This window comes from Stegodyphus dumicola, chromosome 4 (assembly GCF_044657685.1).
Source record: "Stegodyphus dumicola isolate Sdum_Otavi_A_Nest chromosome 4, ASM4465768v1".
Classification (NCBI taxonomy): domain Eukaryota; kingdom Metazoa; phylum Arthropoda; class Arachnida; order Araneae; family Eresidae; genus Stegodyphus; species Stegodyphus dumicola.
Window position 1 is genome coordinate 11,222,475 of NC_140771.1, and position 26,876 is coordinate 11,249,350.

Consider the following 26,876-nt stretch of genomic DNA (forward strand, 5'->3'; position numbering starts at 1 on the left):
TTCACAATTTTGGATTCATATTAATTCTATCTATCTGTCCATATCTATCTAATATCTAATCTATCTACATAGCTATATATATCTATCGATAATCTATATATCTAATCTATCTATATAGCTATATCTGTATATATATATATCGATAATTTATATATCTATATCTATCTATTGATCTATTTATATTTATCTATATCTATCTATCTATCCATCTATCTATTGGTCTGTCTATCTCTCTATATATATCAATCTATCTATGTATATATAGTATGTAATATAAATTTGAATTTAACAAACATTTTCTATTCGTAAAAAGCAAATTTAAAGTTAATTAAATTTTAAATGAAATTGAATTACAAATAAATGATGAATTATTGCTGCGAACTAATATAAAATATCATTTAAATTCTGAGAGGATATGTAAATCAAGTGCAAGTATCAAAATAAAAGGTATTGCTAATTTAATTCACTAAAATTGAAAGAACCTCAAATTTATATACTATAGGTTCTTTTAATTTTGTTTTTATTAGACTTTCAGTTTTTTGATGAAATAGGCTTAGGTTTGATTACATTATTTATGCAATCTGTATGCATAAATTCGCTTTCTTGGAATTAAAAGTTTAGTTAAACAGAATCGGGGACCGCCCATTTTTAGAATACTGTTTAAAGTATACTTAATATTCTGATCTATCTTTATATTTGAATTTGAATTTCGGATTTTTATATGATGTTTTTAGACCAATTTTTTTGTTTTCGAATGGTCATTTTACAACATGTAATGTTTTGGCTTTTTTGTAGTCAATTTGAAACAGTGTTATGTTTTATTCTTTTTTCCAAGTGTTTCGAAGGCGTGTAGCGAAAATCCTGGTATATTTGAGACTGATTTTTTTCGGGTTTTATGTAATATAAATTTTTTTTTTTTTTTTTTTTTTTTTTTTGTTTTGTTTTTGATATCAAATTTACCAGGAGAACGAAACACGTTTTCGAAGCATACTAATCAACAAGCTTTAATTCATTTTCCCTTGAGGAGTCCTGAATTAAAAGTTCAATAAAGGGAGATTAATTTTTATATTTTTATTATCTTGTACATATTTCTCCCCCTTTTGGCATTTTTAGTTTTCGAGTTTTATAAGGATGTAATTATTAATATTGTTGAGGAATTGCCTTGCTTTGACTCCAATTTACTTTCAATGTAAGAACTTTCAACTAGATGATGTAAGAACTTTCAACTAGTTTCAACTAGATGCTTTATGTTTATATATATATATATATATATATATATGTGTGTGTGTGTGTGTGTATGTAAAATATAAAATCTGAAAAAAAAATTATTAAACTTAATTAGAACCAACTGGCAATACATCTTAATTCTTAAACTTTTATTAAACACATCCCCGCTTCAACAATAGACTTTGCAGCATTTTTAGACACTCTTTCCCTGCGGTTGGCACTGCGAAATCTTTAATCTAATCGCTGTTGAGGATTGAAACAAAGATTTTATATAGTATAAATATGACCGCAGTTAATACGCATCACCTTTTCCTAGCCAGCTTGAAGAAAACCACGTCTCTTGCTTCAGCCTCTTTCTCTGTTCTTAAAAAAGAAAAAAAAAAAAAAAAGACGAAGTGAGAACGCAGTTAAAACTTTTGGAGAGCAGATCGCCCCCACTGTGTAGTACTACTCAACATGATGTTTGAAATGTTTAATCATCAAGTAATAAAGACATATTGTGTTTATCCAAGGATTTTTATGGTTTTTCTAAGAGTTCGCGATATCTGTTACTCCGTCTGCATTGTACGTCTCATGTCATTCCAGAGTGATGTAATTTCATCCTTCTCAAAAACTAAAATGTGACATTTTACATTGTTCGATATACTAAAAAATGAAAGCACGCAAAAAATTTAGGAAAGGGACCATTTATTTAAACCTTTACCATCCAAAGACAAGTCACGTAATTCAGAATTGAAATTGAAATATAATTTCGATGGTGTTATTTAATTTAAAAATAAATCGAAAGTATACAATATTTTTTTCTTTTTAATCATGATCAAGCAGTCACATAATTTGTATGATTTCAAGATCAAAAATGTATCTTACCGCAAAACATAATGCAGCATTTATTGCAATATAGACATAACTTTTATTTTTATAATAATTAAGAGGAAAACTAAAGTAGTTATTTCGAAGTCATTAACAAACATTTCTTTTTTCCGTAGGAAAATAATTGAAAACAAAAATAACAAAACAAATAAATAACAAAACAAAAAGTAAAGTTGTTATTAATTTGCTTGCCTATTTTTAATGATTGCTACTACTTTAATGATTGCTATCACTTGAATCACACAAAATTACATTACTTTGAGCATTGATTCATGCTTCTATTTGTACATTACTTATTCAACTTGCGCTGAAATTTCACATCATGCAGTTGTCAACACGTGTGAAATTGCTTTATTAATTTGCTGTTTAGTAATAACATTTTGCTTCGATTCACGATAAGCGTTGTTTCACTTTTCAAGCTGCTGCCAGAAATATTAGAGCACTATATTACATTTAAAGAAATTAAATAATGAAGAATCTGCGTGAATGTATGTATGTTTCTCGCATCATAATAAAACAAAGGTACCTAAAGCCATCAAAATTTGAATAACGTAATCTCCCATAGAATATGGCCATGTGGAAGCCCTAATTTAATTTTTTTTTAATATTGATTTCATATATTGTAACACTTCAACGAATTTTTGATTAACAAACTAAACAATTTCAATGCGAACAATAGCAACACTGTAAAAAAAAAAAAAAAAAAAAAAAAAAAAAAAATCTGAAATGTTTCAGATTTTAAATTACGTCCAAAGGGGCGTTTTTTAACATTTTGTGTGTTACCTTTCTTTATTAAATATCATGTTCCTCGCACTTAAACCATAAGATCCAGTGCAACAGCAATATCGCAAAATAGTTTTAAAACGAGCATATCTTTAGAATTTCCGATACAGAGACTCACGCGCTGGAGATAAAAATGTTTTTTCTGCACAACGTTGCCATTGCTCGCTTTGAAATCCTTGAGTTTGTTCATCAAAAATTCGTCAAAGTTTTAAAAAATAGGAAATCGATCATAAAACAAATTTCAAATTTGGTCTTCCACATGCTCATATTCGTTGGAGGATTACGTTATTCAAAATTCGATGACTCTATGTACCGTTATTTTATGACAATGTGAGAAATATACATACATTTACGCAGATTTTCATTATTTAATTTCTTCAAATATAATGCAGGACTCTAACATTTTATGGCAACAGTTTGAAAAGTGAACCGACATTTATCCGTCCGACGCAAAATGCCAAAACGAAACTAATAGTCCTTCGGGATTCAAATCCCTTTGGACTAAAAATTATCTCCAAACGCGCGAGGCTCTGTATCGGAAATTCTAAAGATAGGCTCATTTAAAAATTATTTTACGATATTGCTGTTGAACTGAATTTTATGGTTTGAGTGCAAAGAATATGATATTAAATAAATAAAGGTAACACACAAAACGTTAAAAAACGCCCATTTCGACGTAATTTAAAATCTGAAACCTTTCAGACTTTTTTTTTTTTTCTCTTAACTTTTGTTCTTGGTCTTTTGGATTTCCTTTTCTTTTATGGTTTAACCTTAAGTTCATGAATAAACAGAGTGTATAATTTTTTGACTTGTACGCATTCGAAGCTTTACTTTTAATGTCAGGCATCATGATACTTAATGTAACCATTTCGCATCCTTTCCGGAGTCATAAATTTCGACCGGTACATGTTTGCTTCTACAAGAATTTGAATACATAAAAATGATGCAATAAGATCACTTAACTCACTGGTGAGTGGTTTACTAATTTCGAGCAGAATATTCATGAATTAATTCAGATGCTGTGATCGTACATACACATGCTGGGTGCTCAGTTTCGTTGCCCTGTGGCACTACGAGAAATGGACGTGAACTCAATTACGAGTACTTATTAGCTAATCTTTGTTTATTTTCCTTTCGTTAGCGCTGGTTTACGGCAATAATAATTTTTTGTGACACCATTTAAGACGGAAGCATAGAAAATCTCAAATGTTACCCATTTACTTTTTTTCATCGGGTGCGTAAAAATTTTAAAACATATTTTGTGTTTTTTTGACACACATTACGCTTGCTTTCAGTTTCTGAAGCTACATACTCTGTCCTATTTCATAGGTCGTTCACTCGTTCACCTTGCATACTATTATCTAATTAAATGTACAAGTCACAAAAAGGTCTGAAGTTATAAAATTTGCATCACAGTACTATAGATGCAATAATTTTTAGCTACAGCTACAAGCGAAGATTTTGGTAAATATGAATATTTTTCATAAATATATATAATTTTTCATAAATATATATAATTTTAAATATATATATAATAAATATATATAATTTTTCATAAAATATATTTTGATAAATATATATAATTCTCAAAATTCTGATACTTTATTTGACTTCATATATAACAACATTGTATTTATCTTATTCTAAATTTTTAACTTTTATTTATGGTATCTATTTATGTTTATTATTTATTGTATTATTTATATATTTGTTTGATATTTCATTTTTATTATGTACTTATCGAAATTCTAAAATTTTATTGTATTTTACATAACAACACAGTTGGTTGACGATTCCATCAGTTGAGTGTAAAAGCTGAATGTTTTAAAGGCGGTGCAGCTGCTCATCTGATGGTAAATATTTTTCATAGCCTGTTTTAAAAATATTATATTAAATTTTCTGTTGAAAATAAGAGTGAATTTATTACTTTTTAAAACCAAATGCGTGGTTTTAAGCTCTAGAAAAGTTCAACAGTTAATCTCTTTAAGAAAAAGATAACTTTCATAGTTTTTAATAATGACGTTGAAATGACGATACAAATTAAAATCTGAAAATGAAGTTACCTTTTCATGGATCCGCATTTCAACATTGTCTGATAGTAGTTTATTAATAACAGAAAGAGTTTTCATATAGATTGTGCAGGTGCGTATATGTAACTATCCCAAAAGGCACAAACAAAAAGGCATAGAGCTAGCACACTTGATATACATTCTCTAAATATATTCATGCGCCCTTCCGAGTAGAGTCTTCAAAATTCAAAATAAGCTCGCGCGTATTTAAGTGAGAGCTTGAGATTGTTAAGAAAGGGCGTGTTCTGCCTGCTAAAAGCCACGTTAATAGCTGCTGTTCTAAGATAAGAATTCCTGTCGTTGGCTTTGCTTTATTATTGCCTATAGAACTTTTACGTCGGGGTAAGCTTAAGAGCCAACTTTCGTGTATATCTCCGTGTAACTGATAGATACTTAGATTTAATTTTATGTTAAAAATTCTAACTTGAGTTCACAAGAGAAATGCTAGCTGATTTGTAGGTACCAGGTTTGTCTTCTGTTCAACTTACTTAGTTTGAAATAAAATGGTTTTTTTACATCATTCTTAAATTTCTGTTTCATATTAGGCACAGCGATAAATAGCTTACATTCTCGGTGAGAATTTGCCATAGTTGTATTTAGTTAAAGGCATTTTCTCTACAAACATACTTAATGCTTTTTATTTTACTTTGAAAATTACCGCCTTGCTTTCTTTATCATTTAAATTCCTTTTCTTTTGAGTTGCAGCAGTTCATCTTTTGGACTTTATCCAAGCCAGTTTACATTTGCAATAATTCTTGCAATTTCATTTCGATTTTATTGCTATGCACAACATTATTTTGTTTTACAGGATGCACTTCTCTTTTAATACCATTTTTATTATTTTATTAATTAAGTTTTTATGTTTGCTATATAAGGTATTTTTCCCGCTTTCCTAGCGTGCCTTCGTGGTGTAGTGGTTCTGCACTCTGGGCCGGTATTCCAGAGGACCGTGTTCGATTCCCGGCGAAGGCGTTGCTCATTTTTCATCTTTCCTGCTCCCCAAAATACCGAATGTCTCTACAGTGGCCCCCGAACTAAAAGGCTGTTGGATGATGAGTGAGTGAATGCACCGCTATGATGGCTTCCGACCACGGACATGAACCAAACGGAATTATATACCATCACGGCGGAGAAGACTCCAAAGTAACAAGGTTGAATATTATAGTTTTTACATATTGATAACTGCAGAGGCACTAAGCGTTATTCTGGTTATCTGCTTTAAGTTCTGAACATTTGAAACATAATATTATTCACGGTTGTTTCTGCTTAGGCAATGTCTTGGGATTTTCTCTATTTTATCAAGGGTTATTCTGTTTTTGAGTGTGTTAGACGTCCACATTGTCCAGGCAAAGTCCGCTGGTTTCTTCACGCGCCAGGTTCTTGTATGTACATAATGGAAGTAATAATGGTCCGTGTCGCCTTCCACTCCGCATTCGCAGAAAGGAGTATCCCTAAGTCTGAATCTGTTCAGGTATACTGGGAATGGTCCATGACCTGTCAAGAACTGTGTTAGGCTAGCACAGCGGGTCTTTATTTCCATGTTAACTTTTGGCAGTAAGCGAAATGTCCTTCGTCCTACCTCTGTCCATCTACTTTGCCAATTTTGTAGCAGACTTGTCAAAGTTGTTCGCTTAATAATATGAGACCAAGGAAGTTTAGTCGGTCTTTCTAATATATCCGTGCAGTTGGCTGCCTGCTTGGCCAGTAGGTCAGCGGCTTCATTGCCTTGAATCCCTGTGTGAACGGGAAACCATTTTAAAGTGGGTCTTTGCGAAATAGGCATTGTCAGAAGCTGTTTCTGAATTTGGTATACCAAAGGACTCCGGCTGTTTTGACTTGCCATAACCGCCAGACTTGATGCCGAATCACTCTCCTCACCCAGAATTTGGCGATTGGGTCCCATAGAAACCCCATTCGCCCTTTAAAAGGGGGAATATATAAGGTATTTCTCCCGCTTTCCCAGCATGCCTTCATGGTGTAGCGGTTTTGCACGCTGGGCCGGAATTCTAGAGATCCTTGGTTCGATTCGCGGCGAAGGCGGTTGCTAATTTTTCATCTCTCCGGCGTTTCCAATTAACCCAATGTCTCTACAGCTATATTTGATTTAATCTTTCAATTTAATGAATATGTTTCCTTCAATTAATGACTGCTATTATGCCATTTTACTGCTAACACAGCATTTCATTAAACTGATGATTATTAAAAAAAAAGTCTTGATTTTTCTGGAGGGGGGGCCTTTCGTCATGCCTGTAGCCCCTACTCCCAGAAATGCGGTGCCTGCATTCTAAGCGAAGAATTAACAAAGTCCATTTGACATATTTTTTAGAAATAAAATAAGTGCACAAGTTTGCCGTTTGAAAATGAAGATATGTGAGTGCCGGGAGTTAATTTATGAAACTTCCTATTCCTCCAAAAAAGAAGCATTTCGGTAATATAGTGGTAATATAGTTTTGGTTCTTTCCCACTGTTGATTTTTGTTTCATTTTTATGGAATTTTCTCAACACTTTGTGCATCATCTGAAAATAGTGCACTTTATCCTCGTGCGAAAAATGGGTATAATATTAAGGAAGGGAGTAAGATAATAATAAGGAAATATTTCTGTGCGACAACGTCACGCGACAAAGATTTTATGTCTCTCACTACAACTAATGATATAAAAATGTACAATTTTCATGGAAAAAATTTAAATATGTTTAAATTATGCAACAATTCCTGCATTATATATGGTTCGCTGACGTACAGTCATTGTACCTAGCAAATTAGCTGAAAAAAAATTCTTTCCAATAGATTAATTGTCCATTCTGTTACACGCCATTAAATTTATAGCAACTATATCGATCTTCCATGATTGTTAATGCAATTAAATTATGTATCAGAGAATGAAAATAAAAGTAGCTTTAAAATTATTCCTTAAAGATAAGTAGGATTAGATGTTAAAAAGATAGTGCTTTTCATTTATTATTTTTAGAATGAAATCACGCTGAGTGAGATTTTTGTTGGAAGTAGGGTACTTTATAAGTACGGCTAAAGAGACTTTTCAACTTTTTACATGGTGATTTCCCAAGAAGTTTAGAAAGAGATACTTTAGATATTTTTTAACATGCTTTGTATCAACTTTTCAACTTTGTACATAGTGACTGCTCAAGAAGTCTAGAAATAGATATCTTACATTTCTTTTAACATTCTTTGTATGCTTTCAAGTTTTCACCGTTTTACATAATAACTTCCCAAGAAGTCTAGAAATAGATATTTTACAAAATTTTGAACATGCTTTGTATGCTTTCAACATTTCAACTTTTTACATAATGATTCCCCAAGAATTCTAAAAATAGATATTTTACAAATTTTTTAACATGCTTTGTATCAACTTTTCAACTTTTTACATAGTGATTTCTCAAGAAGCCTAGAAATAGATATTTTACAATTTTTTTTAACATTCTTTGTATGCTTTCAAGTTTTCAACTTTTTACATAGTGATTGCCCAAGAAGTCTAGAAATAGATATTTTACAAATTTTTGAATATGCTTTGTATGCTTTCAATATTTCAACTTTTTACGTAGTGATTGCCCAAGAAGTCTAGAAATATATATTTTACAATTTTTTAAATTCTTTATATGCTTTCAACATTCCAACTTTTTACATAAAGATTGGCCAAGAAGTTTAGAAATATATATTTTACAATTTTTTTTTAACATTCTTTGTATGCTTTGTAAGAATTATGTTAATTTTATTAACAGTGAAATTTTAAGTTTCTTTCCTGCCGATTCTTAACTTCAACTTGCTACTTCCGGCCAGAAAGTAGTTTTAGAATCACATCTCAATACATAATGAGGTAGAGCGGTATTTGACCGCGAAGTTCTTCGGTCTTGGGGAGGGGTAAGGGTAAGGGTAAAAGTATGGGGGATACCAGCGATGTACCATAGGTCAACTGGTAATGCCTTCCCATACTGACTCTTGAAAAAAAAAGGGGGGGAAATTGCAAGTTTTATAGAAATTTATATAGAATGAATCTTTCCAAAAGATCTAGAGTTTGTCTATTATGGTACATCGTGCAATCCCATAGTACGCCCTGCATCCAGTATTTAATTAAAATAATGATGTAGTAGTAAGTTGAAGTTAAGACTCGGAATACAAGTAGGTTACAAAATAGTCGGAATACAATTTGAGATTCACAAGATAAATTGAACATCTGATTTGGTGCAACAAAAATACGAGATAAACATAATTAATAAACAGCTAAACATAATGAGATAATTATAATTAGTACTGGCAACACAATGTTAAAATGAATTGTAATAATAATGCTAAAGAAGTGGGTGTCCAAGGGTTATTTTAGATATATTGGTTTATTGCAGTTTATAAAGTTCACGAGGGGAGCCATTTTATCCATTCACTAAAAGCAGTATGTGGACTTACACTGGTTTGCAAAAATTAAGGACGAAGTCGAAAAATTAGCATATCAGCTGAACGAAGAGGCAGAGCGGACAGAAAGACCAATCAGGAGATTAAGTAAGGTAATGTACGGCAGCACATGCGCAGATATGCAGATAGACGTAATGGGGGAGTGTCTGAGTAGTATAAAGCATGTTGTTGGTGTAAGATCAGTATTTCTGGCAAAGAGATTGCACGCCGTATAGCAGTTAAAATCACACCGAGTTTCTGCCTCAGCGAGAAATGGCGAATAATCAATCTGTTAGACGACATCTGGATGCTTTTACCCGAGGTCGAATCATTGGGAAGTTGGAGGAAGGCCGCAGTGTGACAAGACTGCAGAGTTCTGCAGTGTGACTGCAGAGCTCGGAATTGCTCACAGCATCGTTTCACGACTTTGGAGACAATTTCAAACTACAGGAACAGCTACCCGGGGGTTTAGTAGTGGTCGTCCACGAGGAACCACACCCGCAGATGACCGGTATATTGCCTTACAGGCCAGAAGAAACAGGCGGCAGATAGCGGGAGAAAGCGCTAGGCACACGACACAGGCGACTGGACGACCGATATCGCGTTTTACCGTGGCCAGAAGACTGCACGGTGGTGGTCTGTTTGCACTACGCCCTGTACGGTGTGTACCTCTAACGCCTGCCCATCGGAGAAGGCGTTCTCTGTGGTGCCGGGAACACCGGAATTGGAGAGACAATGAATGGGGACGAGTACTCTTTACAGATGAGAGCAGATTCAGTCTGAGTAGCAATTGTCATCGCATACTCATCTGGAGAGAGCGGGGAAGTCGCAATCATCCCTCGAACATCATTGAAAGGGACAGGTATGGAGGTGGCGGTGTTATCGTTTGGGGAGGCATCATGCTTGGTAGTCGTACAGACCTTCACATCTTCGACGCAGGTTCAGTCAACGGGACCCGTTATTGTAACGAGATTCTTCTTCCATATGTGCGTCTTTTTAGAGGCGCTATGGGTCCGGAGTTCTTTTTCATGGACGACAATGCACCATGTCATCGCACAGTAGCTGCCGAACAGAACTCTCTTTTAGAGAGTGAGGATATTGAACGTAGGGATTGGCCGGCACGATCTCCGGATCTCAATCCCATCGAGCATTTATGGGATTTTCTAGGCAGACGCTTGGCAGCTCGTACCTTACGACCAGTAACGATTCCGGAGCTTCGATTGGCGCTGCAAAACGAATGGGCAGCAATGCCTCAACAACTCATTGACACCCTCATTCTCAGCATGGGCAGACGCTGTGAAACCTGCCTAGCAGTCAGGGGAGATCATATCCCCTATTAAACACCGGATGTTTCTTGCTGGACACCCATCACAGGGATGTTTCGGCCTTCAGTCGCATTGCGCTCCATGCTACTTTTTCAATAAAGCTTCTTTTTATCCCTCTGATTTCTCTTTTAGTAAGTGTTGCTTACATTACTCATGTCCTTACGTGTTGGGGATCTTACGGTATTAAATGTGTTGATTTGGAAAGCTTTTGTACCAAGTTATATCGAAAAAACTGTTTCGTCCTTAATTTTTGCACACCAGTGTACATTTGACAGAGATCTAGGCCGTAGGAAGAGAGTCGTTGCATAATTTTCTGAAACTTTGGATACTGATGTTTATCTGTAATTAAAAACCTTTGGAATGCCAGGAGATCAGTTCTTGAGGATTTTATGTGAATATCCTCAGTTAAGAGGCATGGGAAAGTGTTCAGGAGTTCCCTGTTCCCCACATATACAGATATCAGAATTTGCCAAATTTCTTGCGTAGAAGTATGTGGGAAAGAGTCCATATCCTGTTATAAAGTAATTTAGTGAAGGATTCGAGTACAGACATGCGAAGCTTACATTGGTGATCAAGTTATATGTGCGTCTTCCCTGTGGATCATTGTTCCACAAGGAGAAAGTTACCAGGTATTCTGTCTGCACGCGTTCGCCTTTTTAGGCTACTACCTTTTAAGCTGTTATTACGCTCGGCCGTACTTTAGGCCCTTGATAGCTTCGCAGTCAATTAGCGTTAAGGGGCCAGCTAGGTTAGAATTTTGATAGCTTCAGCTATCAAGATTCTAATCGAGTTTAGATTAGTTTAGATTAGTTTTAGTTTACTTCTTAGCCTCCTAAGTTCAAGCCCAAGTGTCAGCTTTTATTGTACACTCGAAGACGGAGTTTTGTTAAATCTTATCTGAATAATAAAGGGTTATTTACCTTTCCATCTTGTTGTTTCCTGTCACACGAACTCAAGCGGTTATTCGCTTATCAGTTCTTAAGATTCTTCACGTTCAACTGTAACTTAGCATTTACAAAGTGAGGAACTCTACAGCTTTCAGCTTTTCAACTTTTTACATAATAATTACCGAAGAAGTCTAGAAATACATATTTTACAATTTTTTTAACATTCTTTGTATGCTACTATGCTCATATTCTCTACAAAAGCTCAGTTACAGAGAAGGGCCAACATATAGCATGCTTATTCTAAAAATGTTTAAGATGTGTTACGTTAAGCGAAATCTGCGACCTAGTTTCTACACTCTAACGAGGATTCGTCGATAACAGAGAACGCAATTAGCAGGACAGTACGAAAGTTAAAGCTACCAAGAAATGACAAAAGACGAACCCCAATTCGTGTTTGGTCAGTGAACTAACGTTCATTTCTCTCGGGCGACTGGGCAAAGCCCTATCCCGGTAGAATACAGTTTTGCATTTTCCGAATGTTAAATGGAATATTGAAGAGATAACTTAAGTAAAAGTTCTTAAAATAAGCAATACTAATTGAAACGATGTTATTCAAAGTTCTAATGCTTGAATTTTCTAAATTTGATGACGAAGGGCCGTACAGATAAATACTTCCGGAAATTTAGCTGAGGTTAGCAGGAGCTAAGTCCGAGTTTTCGGAAGAACCGGAGTCTTGAGTCTGAGTAGGGAGGCGGAGTAATTGTCTGTAGTAGAGAAAGTACGTGGGTAGCGGATGATCCACAGTGTGCTAAGAGGAGGGGCTCTTTTCAGTGCCATACTAATTTTGAAGGATAGCCGAAAGTAAGGGGAAGGGAAGGAAGGGCCACTTGCCTTCTGAAGTCTAAAGAATTAAGTAAGTTGAAGTCAAATAAGAAGAAAAAATTTGTAATGGTAGAACATTAATAAATTAGTTTTTCACGTTAACCATTTCGTGCTCTAATGAGTGGATGCACAGCGACGTACTCTACCCGAAAAGTGACGACGCCACTTAGCTGGTACTCACTGAGTTCCTTAATATCTTAAAGACGGAATTTTGAAGTGCTCAGGTGCGAGACACGTTCAATAGGCTCCTAGGCTGGGAAAGCGACATCCTGTGTGTAGCGACGTGTGGAAATGCATATCTTTCCTGACATATCATTGGATAGTTCTTAACTGAGAAAGAAATTTCTCGTGATAAGCGAGGAATGAGCTTTGCGCATATACAAATCGTTGAGCCAGTCACTTCAATAGCTGGAGATGTCATGAAGCAATAATGCGAAAGCAATAATGTTGAAAAAAACGCATATATCAGATGTCACATACTACTGTCACGGCTTCAGGTGCTCAAATGGATGGAGTGAAAAGAAAGTCTTCGATGAGCAGGGTGGAGCTATTGGGTCACGTGGTCCAATGGTCTACTTGGAAAGAGAGTGAGTGCATTGTCTTGCCGATCAGGCATTGCTCGGGGACGGGGCTTAAGTATAAACCTTACTTAAAGAACTTTCTTAATTACAGAACAGAATTTACGTTTATAGAACGTTCGAGCTGCGAGCAACTCGAATCCACCATTTCATAGCGCACACCTTGGAAATGCGCTGGGAGCCGCTCACCAAACGGCTCCCTCTTTAAAATATGAAAGCTTTCAGATTTTATATTACTCACAAAAGGGCGTTTTTTTTAACATTTTGTGTGTTAACTTTGTAGAGACATTGGGTATTTTTTGGAAGCAGGCAAGATGAAAAATGAACGGAGTTTTGAACTGATTTAGTTGCCCTCTGTCGTTTTTGACGCCGTGTAGGCCTTGACCCCAGTTCTTGGATTCTGCACTAGTCTCACAGTATGTGACTGTTGACATAAAAACAACAGTCACATACTGTGATGCTGTTACATACTAAAGGTTACTTTAGTTAAAGTAAATGATTCTAATGTTATAACTCAACCTTGTATTACTGCTGTTGGTTGTTTATGTAACCTGAATTTAAGGTGGTTAAAAATTTAAAAAGGAAATAAAAAAGTCTCAAAGGTTTTTGAAATTTTATATTACGTCCAAAGGGGAGTTTAATTCACTCACACACACATACACGTTTCAAGAATATTTGGGCTAAACTCCCTTTGGGTCAAAAATATTTAAAAACAACTTATTAATAAATAAATAATATAAAAAATATTTAAAAATTAGTTCTCAGAATTTAAGTTAGACAATACTGCGCGCTGGGGAAGAAAATCTTTTATTTCGTACCATGTTGACACTGCTCGTTTTGAAATCGTTGAGTTTTTTAATCAAAATTTCGTTTTGCAAGGTATGAAATAGATACTAAAATTCAAAATTCGGGCTTCTAGGTGCCCATGTTAGGGTGCAGGACTACGTTGTTCAAAATTTGACGGATGTGAGTACCTTTTTTTTAATCACATTGCGAGAAACATGCACCCATTCATGCGGATTCTTCATTATTATTTTTTTTAATATAAGAGAGGGCGGTGGTATTTGGTGGCAACAATTTGAAAAGTTATTCAACGCTTTTTAATGATTCGCAAAATGCCTTTTCGTGAATAACAGACCTTCTGTGCTAAAGGTTTTTTGTACTAAAATCTATTTACATCAACTCTGAGTATTACCAGAATAACATTTTAGCTTCTGTAATAAAAGAAGGATTTTTCACTTCTTTGTACAGAAAGCATCAATTGACATTATTGAATCATAATAATCATCCATCCAAAATCGCAATTAATGTTTCGGATAAATGACAAAAATAGACAGATATTAAAACTATATTTTTATTCAAATAACTTCACGTTTCTGTGATGTTTCATTAGTAAGCAAATTTTTTTCGGGGATTGCTAAATGTAGTTCTGAAATGAGTTCTTCCTAAAATGTTATTCTGGTAATACTCAGAGTTGATGTAAATAGTTTTTAAAGCAGGTATGAACACTGGTCGAATAATGAAGGACAATGAAAGAGAGGCAGAGGAAATTATCTCCAAACATTATACAAGTGCCATCTTGTCTTGGAAATCAGGATGTTATTTTTAATCCATAGAAAGGGCAATGAAATGGAATGTCTAAGAAACAGTAAGTACTTCTTTTAAAACCTTAAGTAAAATGCATATGTTACTTTTAAAAATAAAAGCAAGTAGTCTACCTATTCTTGAAGCTATTATTGTAGAGAATCGCTTGGAATGATAACATCCGTTTTTAGATTTATGGCACATGGTTATGAGATATTCACAATTCCAAATTTAGTTGTGGGAGAAGATCTTCCTGTTGAATTTTCAGTTCATTCAGCTTATGTTTCCTGAGAACTAAGTAGAGCTGAAAATAATAGATTTTAAGTGACAGTTGCTAGTATAATATAACATCCGTTTCATATATCATAAATCTCAGAAAAGAAAGCAGATATTTGATAATGAACTCTTAAAATGGTGACTTTTGTTGTAGAGCGCAGAAATGCAATTGTTCGATATCGATATTAGATATCTCATGTCATCTTCAGGCCGTTGAGAATGAAGAGATTTTGATCTTTCTTCAAATGGATACAAACAGAAGAATCATATTTCGATTATTCAATCCTTACATTTAATACCATGGTTTGACAGTTGCATTGTGAAATAAATTTATATTTCACATTGCTTATCAGCATTTTTTTTCTGTGAGTTGAGACAATTATTTGAATGTAACGAAAAACTTTAGTGTCTTTTAAAATAAGTGTTGTTAAACAATTCTATTTTTATATAAATATAAATGAATGCCTGAAATGATATCTTAAGTCATGTGCTTGTATTTCCTGTTGTCAATAATATAGCTTCAATAGTTGATTAGCCTACTACTTAATATATATATATATATATATATATATAAAATAAAGAATATATATATATATATAATAAAGAAAAATAAAGAATATGCAAAAGATTAAATTAGCAACGTAAATTCCTTTTCTCAATTCTAAAAATAGTAACCTCTTTCTGCACTGCGTCATTTCTAGATTAATCCATGTCATATGACTCTTACATAATTCTGGCGATGTAAATGGAACTAAAACTCAAGCAGCCAATAGTAATTTTACAGTAATATTAACTATCCAATCAAATTGCATTGAGAACCGAAATTAACTCAATCTGAATTATGATTTCATCCAGAACATAACATACTTGCATTCTGCGCTTTGGCTTAGCTGAACTGCGGTCTGTCTGCTCCTTCTTTTTTACTGCACATCTAAACAAAAATTATGCTTTTTTGGAGTAGGTACAATTAATGTGGCAACTTGTTTGTGGCCGAAACATGTTTGCTGAAATAAAAAATGAAGATTTAATCTACTTTCGCCTCCAATTTCGTTTTCAGTTATGGACCAACACTTTTACACCATCAAAATTCACATTTGACTTTGTTTTGATCTAGTTTTAGTTTGAAAAGAAAATCGAATACAATTAATACCGTTTGGAGCCTCAATACATTTGCATGACGAAACGTGTTTGCATGCTTTTAGTTAATTAACTTGGTTGAGGGCATCAAGCACTTTTCCCTTGCTAAGTTCTGTATGAAGTTTTGAGCAGAGAAGATTGGCTTTGTTACTTCTATGTGCACGTTTTTCAATTTTTATGTGGATTAGATAGGATTTATCGCATTTTTTACATTTGTTTTGTCACTTATTTTAAATGGAGTTTCAGGAATTTGAGGGGATATATAAATGTGTTTACGACCTCTGCTAGGCTTCAAACCTCCTTTCTTATTAAAATCAAATTTTAAAACTCAGCTGCTAAATGCGCTATATTTGACCTGCTAGGTCACTCGTACTACTATATAATATATATATATATATATATATATATATGTGTGTTTGTTGTAATTTTGATGTATTCAAAATTTTAAAATTGTTTGAACAAGTTTATAAGGTCTGTATTATTACATAAAATTGTTATTACTCATTTGCCATTCCTAATTTTTTTTTCATAGTGTAACCATTTGGCAACAATATTTTTTTTCAAAAAATTGGAATGAAAACTTAGTTTAGATTTTTCTAGTATTTTCCTGTTTTATTTTATATGAATTCTTGTGCATTAAATCATTAATGTATTGTATTCTAACGTTTGATTTAAATTTAAAAAATAAAATAAAAATTCATGCATATACGGAAGTCATTATATTGAACTCATACATATTTTAGACATCAAGAATGGCGTAGCGAAAATTCAGGAAAACTGAAAATTTATTTCCTTTTCAACTCAAAGAAAAAATGCATGTGATTTTTAGTCCAACGGGGCAATTTGCCCAGAAGGACTATTGATTTCGTTTTGGCATTTTGCGTCGATTCACTACAAGCGTTGTTTCACTTTTCAAATGGTTGCCAGCAAATATTATCACTCTGCATTATTTTTAAAGAAATTAAATAATGAAGAATCTGCGTGAATGTATGTATGTTTCTCGCATTGTGATAAAATAACGCTGCCTAGAGCCATCTAATTTTAAATGACGTAATACTACTGCGAATATGGTCAGGACTTCCGGCTCGCCATACATTTAGAGTGCTCCCATGCCGCAAAGATACTATACATTTACAAACATCATGCCTTCTCCAGTGTTCGAACCCGGGCCTTTCGATATCGCAGTAAGCTTCCCTAGCCACCATACCATATGGCCAACATTTCTATGATGTGGCAGTTTTTCTCTTTTCAGGAATCCAAATCCAGGATAACTGAAAATAAAATCTGACGTGGTCACTATACGACATTCTTATACGGCCTATTAAATTATACACATTTTTTTCTGGACTTCTTTAAACACGTTTCCTCGAATTATTTTAACTTGAATAATCAATCCCTTAAGACAGTTTGAAATGACATTAAGAACTGCAAATTTTGAACCCAAATTTGAAAATTGGAATTTGTTTTATTATCTATTTCATATTTTGTAAATCTTTAACGAATGTTTGATTCACAAACTCGAGGATTTCAAAGCGAGCCATGTCAACGCTGTACAGAAAAAAAAAAAAAAAAATTATCTCCAGCGCGGGAGACTGTGTATCGGAAATTCTAAAGATATGTTCATTTTAAAATTATTTTGCGATATTGCTGTAGAACTGAATTTTATGGTTTGAGTATGAAGAACTTGATATTTAATCAATAAAGGTAACACACAAAACGTTAAAAAAAAAGCCCCTTTGGACGTAATTTAAACTCCGAAACCTTTAAGATTTTTTACTATTATTATTATTTTTCTAATTTTCTTACTTATTCTTTATAAAAGTCACAAAAGATGGATAGCTTTTTACAGACATTCCTGGATCAGAGGCTCAACGGTGGATCATTTCGGTTACTTCTCGCATGCTGAGAGAAGTCCTGAGGAAAAGGCGTAAAGGGGGTTAAGCTTCCTGCACCGTCCAGCATGGGTTGATGAACCCCCTTCGGGGCTTGTGACCCCCTTTCATAGGCGACCGACATAAGACTGAATTAAAGACTCGTTTGCCCACGCTCTTTCCTTACAAAAGTGAAAACTTTTCTCCCATGAATGGTTACTTCAATGTCTAGGTTATGAGAGGTTAAAGGTGATGATTTTCTTAGACCATCGAGATAAAAATCTATGTCTTATGAGAATTTATCGGAAAATCATACCATGCTTTGATAAGCTATACTTGAGTCTTCCAATAAGAGTAAGGGTTAAAAACCTGAATTCATTTTCATTCTTTACCCATAGAGTTTCTTAAAATTATTTTTCAGGCTCAACAATAAATCTGAACCACTGTGCTCAATGGCTGTTATTGCATTTACTACTCTTAGATCGATAAGGTATTCTTTAGTTCTCGGTATCTTCATATAAGGATCAGTTATTCTTTTCATATTGTGAGAAATGTGTGATAGCATTATAGAGGTGAATTAACCAAGGTGTGATAGCATTATAGAGATGAATTAACCAAGGACATTTAACTGCATGATAATGTTATCAAAAATAACTACTTTTCAGTATCATACATAATCGAAAAGTAATTAGTATGTATGATAGATATTGCCTTAACTGTATGATATTTCTTTAACTGAAAAGTAGTTATTTTGAAGTACATAACTGAAAAATAGTATTTTATAAGTAGCAGTTATTTCCTTTCGAAGCACCAAAAACTCCGTGTCTATTCGCATTAAGTGCAAAATCAAAGCGTTCTGATCCAAATACTATTAAGAAGTTTGTAAAGGGATCATTTCTCGAATCTTTCAATAACAATTTCTAGAACGTTGCAAGAAAGATCCAACAAAACAACGAAAACATATAAGAAATTTGATGTTTATAACTATGTAGTAAAACTTAGTCAAGTTATAGGATATTTTCTCTCGCCTTCCAGCATGCCTTTATGGCGTAACGGTAGCACATTCAGCGCGCATTAGAGAAGCCCAGGGTTGGAATCCAGGTGAGGATGCTGCATAATTTTCATATATACTGCTTTAAAAACAACCTAATTTCTCTAGAAGTGGCGCCCGAACTAAAAGGTGGTGAACGATAATTCTTCACCACTAGGATTTGGCGATTGGGTCCTCTAATCCCCACTCGCCTTTTAAAAGGGGGAGTATGTCATTTATTTTCTACCTCCTTCCAGCACGCCTTTGTGGTGTAATGGTAGCACACTTGGCGCGTATTCGAGAAGTCCAGGTTCGAGTCCCGACAACGGCATTTCACATTTTTCACATCTTCTGCTTCAAACTAATTTAATGACTCTATATCGAATGTGTAAGGCGTATAAAGCACGAACTATTCACAAATAACGTGAGGATCATGGGACTCTAAAACATAAAACGTTTAAAGAAAATAATTCATTTTATTAATTTAATGCTTGAAAAGTGCATAAAGATGATGCATATTCTACTGATTTACTATTACCGAACTTATTAATTTAAACCTCTGGGAGATGTTGATCCCGAATTCAGCATGTACGTCTTATTTCCTCGTAAGCTAGAACACTTCAGTAAGTTTAAATTTACCTAACAATAAATATTTAGAAAGCCTGGCGGTCATACGAAATGATCGCTGTTCTAGATATTATAAATTGTAACTAAAATGATTTGTGCAAAGGTGTCTGCTCATTAAAACTGAATTACCCAGGACAGGTGTCGAGGACGCTCCCTTTGCATACTGTTCCCCGGGGTTTTCCTCTTCTACTTGCTTAATTGCTTAAAGTAGAGTGCAATGAAAGAAACCACTGGCGGTACATTTCTTAAGAGCTACCGCTAGCTCAATAAACAGAGGTGATTTAAATAATAAAATGTTAACTCACATGTCAAAGATCTCTTTGTATACAATATTTCTTGTGTAGATCTTTCCATCATTTTTAAGCTCCCCTTGCAGAGGACCATCCATTATTTTTAATTTTGTGTCAGTTATTTGACGAACTTTTGAATAGGCAACATAAAGTTGACCGTGTCCAAATGCAGGCTCAGGTAAAAAAATGAAAACACGCTTAAGCGTTTGGCCCTGAGACTTATGGATGGTCATGGCAAAGGCAAGTTTTACAGGAAATTGTCTACGTCTCAATTAAAACGGCAACCCTGGGCCGCGGCAACTTCACCCCATTGGCTAGTACAGTTACGCAAGCAAACAATAAACTACCGGCAACAAACAGACACATAAGCCGCATATATATATGGGGTGAAGTAACATCATCTCCTCCGAAACGGCTGGCTCCCTGGCTTAGCGAAGCACACCGTTGGATTCCGCAGGTCTGCACCACGCCATTTTGACCACTCGCGTCTTCTTGGGACTTTAATTAGCGGAGATATTAATTAACAACTAATTTTCCCCTACGTTTTCCCTACATTTTCCACGTTCTTTCTTGGGTTTTCCCTATTAGAGGGATTTGGCTACGTGCCAATTTCTTTTTTCTCGAATATCAACGAAACGGTGCCGAGTTGAAATTCGAGACGCGTATCCTCGGATTCCAAAAAGTTCTCCGAATCCATCGATACCGTTCTCATCTTCGTACGACTTTAATCGGCCGAGATATTAAAAAACTGCGGAAACGTTAATTTCCGCGCTCATTTTTTCGAGTGGCAACAATAACCTATCGGAGACACACACTTTAGCCTCTTATATATATGTAAAATAAGTTTGGTTTTTTTCGTATAAGGATTTTTCGTTGTTTTCAATCTGCGTATACTTATAATATAAAATTAAACAAGAATAAAGGTTCTGAATGCCATGAACGAAACTCTGTCGAAATATACATCAGAAAAAAATCATATAAGTATTTTACATTTCTTATTCTATAAAATTCAATATCTATACTGATGATATCTGATAAAATAAAATTTTTACCATTAAGTAAAATTAAAATTCGACACTAAAAAGTCATTTATATTTTAAAGCTCCAGTATTTATTTCTATATTTCTTTCTGGTACAGATATATAATTAGATTATAATTTAAAAAAATGCATTAATGTTAGAATTAAATTAAGTATACAAAATATATAAATGAATGCAGTTTATAAGTTACCACAAAGTTTCTATACAATTTAGTAATTTTAATTTATATGCAAAGTTTCTATATAATTTATATGTTACTGCGGTTAAATTTTAATTAACGAAGCAGGCAATGAAGTCTAAAAGTAGGGATAGAGTAGTCTTGTTTTGGTATAGATTTCGAATAAAACTTGATCGATTTTGGCGACGAATAAACATGAATGTAATTTGTGACACTTTGCACTCTAGTGCTTCTACACCACTAAAGCTTAACTGAATCTGCATTGAGGTTATAGTTATCAATAATGCATGCATGGATGTCACTGATTTTGTGTTCATCAAAGCTGTTTCATTTGCAAACCTTTGCGTGATCATCATTTGAAACACTATAACTCATGCCATATCAGAAATAAAACAACCCATTTGTTTTGACCAAGGACGTATTACTTCTCAGATAAAATATAAAGTTAACTTCACCATATGTACCTGTTTCTAAATTGAGATGCAGGTTCTAAAATCCACGTATCATTTATTTATACATTTAGTTAACGCTTGACTAGCTAATGTTTAACGCTTCACTCAGAGTTCAACATTCGCAATTGGATAATATTTAATTCGGAATTATTAGTCAATTATAGTAGCATTACAAAATATTAATAACTGAATTATTTCATAAGAATAAAGTAAATTTAATTTTAAATAATTCTCTTGCGCCATTGCTGCAAGGAATCAAATTTGAATTTAACAAACATTATTTATTCGTAAAAAGCATATTTAGAGTTAATAAATTTAAATGATATTTAATGCAAGCAAACAAATAAATGATTAATTATTGCTGCGAACTAATCTACAATATCGTTTAAATTCTGAGAGCATATGTAAATCAAGTGCAAGTACTAAAATCCATGAATAAATATAAACTTCCAAAAATGATTTAATCCTAAAAAATTTATTTATAAAAATGCATAAGTGAATGACTGTTGAGCAGGCAGGAGACAGACTTATCAAGGGGAAGTCGCCTCCAAACCTAACTCTTCAATCATTCAATTCGTGTTTCGTCATCCATGTAGGCAAGGGTAAAAGTCAAAACCAAAAGTAATACCAAATGTGGTGAATTACTAAAAAGAAATTTAAACAAGTGGAATTATGATGTAATTACATTTGCATCTTTTGGATAATACAATGTAACTGCCTATAAAGTTAGAATGTAATAGCAATTAATGCAATTACAGTGCAACTGTAATTAGAAAACGTAGAAATAACAAAACTAAATTTAGAGTCATTAGGTTATTTTTTATGCTGGAGATGTGAAAAATGAGCAATGCCCTGAACATATCGAACACGCGCCAAGTGTGCTACCGTTACACCATGAAGACATGCTGGAAGGAATAAGAAAATACCTTATATACTCCCCCTTTTAAAGGGTGACTGGGGATTAGGGGACCCAATCCCCAAATCCTGGTGGTTATGTCCACCACTTTTTAGATCGGGAGCCACTGTAGAGTTGCTAAGTTATTTTAAGCAGGAGGTGAAAATTGTGCAATGCCCTCTTCGGGACTCGAAGCTGGACGTCTCGAACACTTGTGCTACCGTTACACCGTAAAGGCATACGGAAATAAGGTAGTAGGAGATACGTTATATTAAAGCATGCGTTTTGCTTCAAAATTAGCCACCATTCATCTTTTAAAACTTTATGTTATTTATAGATCGGTAAAGAATTTTAAGCATCTACAGGTTGTGAAATAAAGGTACGAATTTAAGAAAACGGGAAAGTGGCCTGTTTAAGAATATATGAAACTCGTCTGTAGAATTCCGTTACGTTTGCAGTAAATTGACTAATTGCAGTTTAAAATGAGTTCTTGCGATCGTTTAGACCAATCGTTCCCCATATCTTCTCTTTTTTACGCAGCTGTTGTAAGACTTCGTGATTATAATGTAACCCTAGAATCGGCCTTCGAAACCTCTGACTCTTTAACCTCTTCCACTGTAATTGCAATATGACTAACTACTGCATTGTTTTAATGCCATAAATTTATAAACTATATTGAGTAGTATCAGGAAAATACAATCAGTAAATTTTTCATTCTCAGAGAATGATAATTTTGAGACTGCTTCAAAGAAAACTTCCAGTTGTTCTCGTCACTTGATTGAGAGAGTTTTATTTGAATCATCATTTTAAACGGATTATTATGTTCTCTGTAATTTTATTTGTAAGTTGAAGCTCATTTGAAGTGTCTCGCATATTTTGGCTTGATAATTTTTTCAATACGTGATTCCCCAAAATCGGAATAATTTTGCTCATGCAATAAGTTTTGTCAGACAGTTTGAAAGCGTTACTTTAGTGTTCTATAATCCTAAATATATTGGTATTTTTATTTGTTTTTTATTAGTCCAAAGGGGAAATTGGCCCAGAAGAAGTGTTAATTTCGTTTTGACATTTTGCATTGATTCACCATCACTGCCCTGCTTAAATCCACTATAGAATGTTTTTAAAGCCTTTTACTTACACTTTCAAATTGATAATTCTACAACTATCGCTCGCATTTTAACTAAAGTTAGTAAAACCTTATCCAGACCATAATAATAACTTTATAAGGTATTTCTCCCGCCTTCTTGGCATGCCTTCGTGTTGTGATGGTCTGCATGCTGGGCGCGTATTCCAGAGGTCCGCGGTTCGATTCCTGGCGAAGGCATTGCATATTTTTCATCTTTCCTGCTTCCAAATAACATAATAGCTCTACAGTGGCGCCCGAACTAAAAAGGTGTTGAATGATGATCCTCCTCACCCAGGATTTGGCGGTTGGGTCCCTAAAAACCCCAGTCGTCCTTTAAAAGGGGGAGTATATAAGGTATATCTCCCGCCTTCTTGGCATGCCTTCATGGTGTGGTGGTCTGCATGCTGGGCGCGTTCCAGGCAAAGGCGTTGCTAATTTTTTCAATCTCTCTTGCTTCCCCCTCCAAAAAACAATCCTAATGTTTTTACAACTTTTAAAGCAAAAAATTCAGAATATATAAACATATAATAATAATAATAAAACAGAGCTCATCTAGCCGGGTGAAGGTATAGGTATGTGGCGAGATACATATGTACATATGTACGAACAGATTCACGAAAGAAATTCCGTCTGAATCCATTTTGCAATCCCTTTTGGAAAATCAAATACTTTATTCTGTCCTCCGTACATACGTCACGCAAATAAAATCGTCCAAAGGGATTCTGGAGCAGACAAAATGGTTATTTCCGTTGAAATATGATACCCGAAATTTCCCGCAACTATAATACTTCCTTTACTTTGTACAAAGCAATAAAAACAGTAATATGGAACTAAGATATTATGCTTATTTAATATAATTTTAATACAGAGGCTGTTCGCACATTTTTTAGACGATTTTGGTAAGCGGTAATAAAAATTCGTTTGCTGCAAAAGAAGTAATTGCAATTGTACTATGTTTTTAAAAGTCAAAATTATCGTCTGTGGCTTGAAAGTTTTGTTTTTATTCAAAATAGCGAATTTAACAAAGCAGTGGTTCGAAGGCTACATTTACGCTCTTTCCGAATAGAAATGCATATTCCGTTATCCGAAAACGATGTGAGAGTCATGGTTTTGTGATATCTAAAGCGTCGATAGGTAATATCATCGACAAGAAAGGAAAAAAACGTCAAATTGGAGCCTCAAGTGGGACAAGAATTCCAAACAAGTATCCAAGGAAAAATCGGACATCTTCGACTATTGCAAAGGTACGTTGTTTAATGTTAAAAGAAAATCCCCCTAGTCAAAGGACTGTTGCAAAATCATTAAAATGCTCGGTGTCCACTGTAAACAAAATGATAAACGTTGATTTAAATCTTAAGAAAGCGAAAAAACGCAATGCGCATCGTCTTCTTCCAAAGCATATCGCTCGAAGCAGGACACGCTGCAGAATTCTATACGAGAAACACTTATCCAAAGAAAAATGGAAAACAATTGCCACAATAGATGAAACATGGGTGTATTTAAATGATTGTAACAAAAAAAGAGCCATTGATTATCATAAAAGGGGAGAAAAAAAATTTAAGTACATGGTTAAAAAAATCGAAAGAAAGTTTTTCTAAGGGATTCATGATTGTTGCTGGTTTTTCTTATAATGGCAAGTTAAAAATAAAGAGAGTGCAAAAAAATATCAAGATTAACTCCAAATACTATTAGGAAACATATTTTATCGCCAATTGTTCTGAATGAAATACCATCGCTTTACCCACAGTGCCATCCATCTGTGAGACTCCATCAGGACAAAGCTAGCAGTCACACATCAAAATCCACTGTAAATTTCCTAAAAGAAATGGAACAAAAAACTTCTATCAATGCCATACCCTTCATTGATATCCCTACTAAATCTGTCACCTATGGATTTTTGTGCTTTCGGACTTAAAAAACTGCATTATTCAAACGTTGTCCCTAAACCCTAACAGGACACTGGAAAGCTGTTCCGGAGGAATGGGATAGAATATCTCTTCTGCTACTTCAAAAGGCATTATTATCCTGGAAATTGCGGTGTCGAAAGATAGTTCAGAATAAGGGATGTCAGACAGAAAATTTAAAACTCAAGAAATTTATGTAATTTAGTTTTGTGAATACAATATACATCGTCTAAAAATGTGTGAACAGCCTCTGTACAAAATAAAAACAATAATATGGAACTAAGATATTATGCTTATTTATTATAATTTTAATATTACATTAGTTACTGTATTCTACCATACCACAACTAACTGGATATAGTACTAAAAACGTAAATTAAGGCCCTTTTTTTATATATATGATAATATCAGATCTAAGTTATCACCAAATATTAGCGTTAATTATTATCATCAAATATCATTATCACCAAATATCAGCGTTAATATAATCATCTGCGAATAAAAACATCATATTGCGAGTAAACATCGTACTTGAGAGTACGATGGTTTTAATTGCAGATGTCAAAAAAATTATTTTATTGGATCTTTCAAAATCGTATTACGAGCTGACGTGCATGTTGAAAGCAAAACCCTGTTTTGAAATAAGCTGCTTGCCTCTTTGTTCCTAGATTACCCTTTTGATCTGTATTGTTTTCTTCAATGCTGACTCATCGTAATTTCACGTTTTGAGATGCATTATTTTCTGATCTATTTTACCTAGTTAATATCGCAACTATAGTTAAGAGATGGACGGAGCAATACTTCCCTCGAAGTGAAGAATGTTGTTGGGGGGAGGGTCTATAAAGCGTGGGATTACGTTCCCAATACCTTACTGCATTGTTATTCAAGTTAATACTCCAGTCTCGAAAATTTTCAAGTGGTTACAGTTTACCACAAATCCTGCCTTGGAGATAATGGTGCTCTTGAGAGAATTTAAAGAGGCGAATGATCACAACATATTCGACTTGACATTGTTTCGTATATGAGTGGGCGTTTCGGTATCATATGATGTGATTAGCATAACATGCATTCGCTTTCACATTTATCCGTAGTTTATATAAAATGTAAGAAAAGTTGAGGAATTTCCTAATAAGCTGAGTTTGGATTATTTGAACTTAATGTTTTGAAAAACTCTTCTCTAATTTTCATTGCATTATCTCATTTCTGTTTCTAATACAATTATATATTTAACATCATTTCAGTAATCTATCTTAATGAAGATGAACAATTTAGTTCCATGCACTAAATAGCGCTAAACTGCGCTTTAAGGAGAAAGAATTGATTCTGTTCCCGTGCTTGATATCATTTGAAAATGAAAAAAAAAAAAAAAAGAGAGAGAGAGAGAGAGAGAGAGAGAAATCTGAAATCTATCATGTTCTACGTACTCAAACCATAAAATTCAG

The 26,876-nt window shown here is 34.0% G+C and overlaps 1 long non-coding RNA gene across 1 annotated transcript in view; it reads left to right on the top strand.

Moving 5' to 3' along the window:
- The first annotated feature begins 4,208 nt into the window (after positions 1-4,208).
- Positions 4,209-26,876, top strand: part of LOC118197195 (uncharacterized) — a 41,390-nt gene continuing 18,722 nt past the window's right edge. The window contains exons 1-3 of the long non-coding RNA XR_004759537.2: positions 4,209-4,344; positions 4,663-4,733; positions 5,846-6,100. This is a non-coding gene — a long non-coding RNA (uncharacterized LOC118197195). The remainder of the gene's footprint in view (positions 4,345-4,662; positions 4,734-5,845; positions 6,101-26,876) is intronic.